Source organism: Schistocerca cancellata, chromosome 1 (genome assembly GCF_023864275.1).
Source record: "Schistocerca cancellata isolate TAMUIC-IGC-003103 chromosome 1, iqSchCanc2.1, whole genome shotgun sequence".
Lineage (NCBI taxonomy): Eukaryota > Metazoa > Arthropoda > Insecta > Orthoptera > Acrididae > Schistocerca > Schistocerca cancellata.
Genome location: NC_064626.1, coordinates 493,233,074 through 493,237,222, shown reverse-complemented (window position 1 = coordinate 493,237,222; position 4,149 = coordinate 493,233,074). Strand labels below are relative to the sequence as shown.

Sequence of the window (4,149 nt, the reverse complement as noted above, 5' to 3'; positions counted from 1 at the left end):
AATCATAGCTGAGGTGTGTAGAACCATCAATGCCGCAACGCAATCTGACTGAGAGTGACATAATACCTTGTAACACAGAGTACTTGCATGCTACCAAGAAACACACTCTGTCTTCAGGCCACAAGTGACCTACCGGGACCATCCGACCGCCATGTCATCCTCAGAGTAGGATGCAGATAGGAGGGGCGTGGGGTCAGCACACCACTCTCCCGGTCGTTATGATGGTATTCTTGACCGGAGCCGCTACTATTCGGTCGGGTAGCTTCTCAATTGGCATCAAGAGGCTGAGTGCACCATGAAAAATGGCAACAGCGCATGGCGGCCCGGATGGTCACCCATCCAAGTGCTGACCACGCCCGACAGTGCTTAACTTCGGTGATCTCACAGGAACTGATGTATCCACTGTGGCAAGGCCGTTGCCCACCAAGAAACACAACATTGCAAATTTAACCAGACCTAACATCTATGCAACATCACGTGGGATGGCTTCATGACAAAGGGTGTGCTTAAGTTATATGTGAGTGTCTTTTAATCATGCCTGTCTGAAACTTAACTTGATGTGTCTTCTTTATGGTATGTAGTAATCTATCTTTCCCTACAGAGTATAAATAATCAAACTTAGGGGCTCAAAGCATTCAGTCATGCCACCATTCTGACTGTGTCTTGAACCAAAGAGGAATACCTGGCTTTTGAGTTTCAGAGAAACCACAGCTATAAGTGGATGATGAAGATCGGCTGGCAATCTGCCCACTGATTGACTGACTGAATTCTGGCGTGGGGCACCACACCTGTGGTGTGGCAGCCATGAGACTTGGAGAAATTTCAACAATGTGGGAAGCTGTTGTTCAGCCAGCCTCCGCCCTCTGAGGGACTTTGAACAATGGCTGCAATTTGTCTGTGACCTAGCTGGTGGAGGCATGCCCTCATGGTCTCCTAGCCACCTAGACGTCATTGGCCACTGTTCTGGTCTAGCCCTGGGAGGGTAGGAGGGGAAAGGGGGGAGGGGGGGGCAGGGCACTGCTGCTTCGCATCAGGGCAGCTAGTGTTGGCTATCACTCCTCCTGAGGGCCTGAGCGAGTAACGTTTGTCTTTGCCTGCTGGTGACCCACTTGTGGCAGTTGTTGCCTGTCATCCAGGACAATGGATGTCTCCAATGTGATCAGGGCATCGCTGCATTCTGCAGTCAGTTGTGTTTACGTGCACACATTGTGGCCTCGAGGATGGCCAGATTGCTGTATAATACTGCTTGAATATACACCTGTCGATGCTACTACTGTTCATCTGCACTCCATGATGTGAATTTGCCTCTCCCTCATCATTTCTTTAACCCGTCCTTATGCACTATGACGCTTCTTAACATAACATGTTGTGTGCTGAGAGGGTTCGTCTAGTGCCTAAAAGCAGGGAGAGGGTGGCAAGTGACAAAATCTTAATTTTAATATGGCGGCTAAATTATGAATTAAATAAAATGAAAGTTTTGCATAAATGGAGAAGTGTGAGAGTAAGTGGGAAATACAAACCATTCTTAATACTAGTGTCTTACTGGAAATTATCTATGGTATTGTGAAACAGATGACAAATGAAATGTTGTAGTTGGTCTTTCAAAATAGCAAAGTTTGCTAGTGGTTGTATTGCTAACTCAGTTTCCACCTTACACCTACACAACACTTCAAAAGTACCCACAGCAGCTTGAAAGTGCCTAAGATTTATAAGCAAAATCCTTTCTAATAAAGAAAGAAAGATAAATGTCACCATACGATGTTGTAACAGTGTCATAACAGTTCTTATCAGCAATCTTAAACACCTGTAGCAGTATCACTGAGAAAAAGACTTTGTAACAAATAAATAAAGGACAAGTGAGTAAGAACTGTCTGTCACATGCCCTAATCTTATGAACCCAGATATTGTGATTAAGCAGCATTTGCCTGTGGAATGATGCATGGAATCCTTCTCCTTCAGACCTGCCATTTATGCCATTTCACTTCCCTACTTCCTGCCATGCTCCTCTAAATTAATTTTGTTCTGCTTCTTTTAAGTTTTGCCTCATTTTCTTTTATTTCTCTGCCATAATCGATGGATATGAACATTAATATCATACTGAAAAACCTATCAAACCTTATTTTCTAGCTGAAGCAATTAATTTGCTCAACACAAACTGTGTATTGAGTTTTCTCATATTTCAAACTGTCTGTATTATAACAACTTTACCTAGGATTTAACTGTTATTTTTTGCTACAATAAATGAAAGTACTTTCAGAACTGTTTGTTAAGAGCCATAAATTCTGGTTATGGAAGGTCATAAATCACGCCTTTTCAATACCTGACCATAGCCATTATACTAAATATTCACTGCTGATTTATACACTTTATCCAAGAATAAAAGATTTATATGCAAGTCACTCATTGTTCTTTGAGCTTCCACGCTGCGCAGTAGAAGTGCAGATGATACTGCTGGAAATAGAGTGCTCAGCTCTGCTGGTTGCTATGGGTCTTGCACTGCAATTACTGTGCTGGTACTGCCACTCAGTCTCTACAGGAGGGCTGCAAACTCTCCTCTTCTGGTTGCCAGCAGCTGGTGGTTGGCAGTTTCATTGTAGAGAAACAACATTCGTTTCCTTTGTTAATTGACTACAACTAATAGTTGAGTAAGAGTGAAATGTGATATAGTGGTCAAACTGCAGTTTTTGCCACTGATATAGGGCAGTACATGATATGCTTGTAAGAAATATATTTCATTTGCCACAAACAATTTATTTTCGTCTTCTAAATTCAAACAACAATCATGTAGGTGAAGAAGATTCTGTCACTGGTCTTTTCATTCCTGTTGTAGACTGCCCAGTAAAGACAATGACAACAATTCTGTTAAAAATTAATATTTGTACATTTAGCTGACAATATTCAGGGATTAGGAATTTAATGTGAAAAGGCTTTCTCACTGTGACATGATGTGTTTCCATTTGGCTGTATTTTGAATGTGGTAAACTCTTACAATGTCTGACAGCATGAAGCACCTCTCAGGCATTAAGTATAGGAAAAGATGAACTAAAGGGAAAGAAATCGAAATTTTCACTAGCGATTTTTTTTAATTTAAAGAAGGTTTTGATGACCCATACGTAAATACTGATGCAGACATAAATCAGAGTAAATCTTTGATAGATGAAGATGTACTTTCAATGCCACAGAGGAAATTGCGTGCGAGTTCTCTAATGAATGCGAAACTATTCCAGCTCAGTCTAGCAACTACATACATCACACTCAAAGTAGATGCTGTGTAGTTCATTCAGGCACTGCAAAATGCCCTGAAAAAATAGATGATTTTGTAAGGACAACCTTGATAAAAAGAGGCTCTTTGGAACACAAAACTGAACTTGAAAGCTGTCCTAAGCAAGATTATAATTTTCGTTTTACTTCTAAAAATTACAATTACAGTTCCAACGGTCAAACTGTTCAGAGAAAATAGTTAATTTATTCAAAAAGTGCAGATATTGTTTTTTGTTTTCTGCTGCAAAGTCTTTTCTAACATTAAAATATTACTCATTTCAGGTAATTACAGTAACCGGTGGCACATTTCTGAGACATTAACCAGCTGCAGTAGAACCCAAGTGCACTCAGAATTGCACCAGAACTGGGTGAAGTTCTACAGAAGATAAACATTGGCCAATACTGTCAATGCAGAATCTCTGCAGATATTAAATGTATAAACCTGGAATTGGAAAGGTGTAATCAAATAACCTTGTCCGTGATTTTACATTCCTTGTTCAGTGGTGATATGGTTGTAGGTGGTACAATGCAGACATGAAAGAGACGGAAGAAGAGACACTTCCAGTATGAGGGAGAAGATGAGAAAACTGAAGCTCCTGAAATGCTGTACAAAGTAGATTTTTATTTTAAAATTCTGGTTGTTATAATATGTGCTGTCAATGAGAGATTCCAACAACTTAAAAAATCACAGAGAAGTTTTCAATTTTTTGTACAACATTAGTAAAATTAAAAACATGTCCCCTGACATTTTAAGTGAGAAGTATTCCAAACTGTGTGACACTTTGTCATTTTCAGGCTAAGGACAGCAATTTTGTCTGCTTTACACTAAGTCCAAACAAGTTTCAAAAGGCCCAATGGTACTGACTAACTGCTGTAGCATCCTCAGCC

General features: G+C 40.3%; 1 pseudogene; it reads right to left on the bottom strand.

Moving 5' to 3' along the window:
- Positions 1-303: 303 nt before the first annotated feature.
- On the bottom strand, positions 304-421 carry LOC126095489 (5S ribosomal RNA; annotated as a pseudogene).
- Positions 422-4,149: the final 3,728 nt, after the last annotated feature.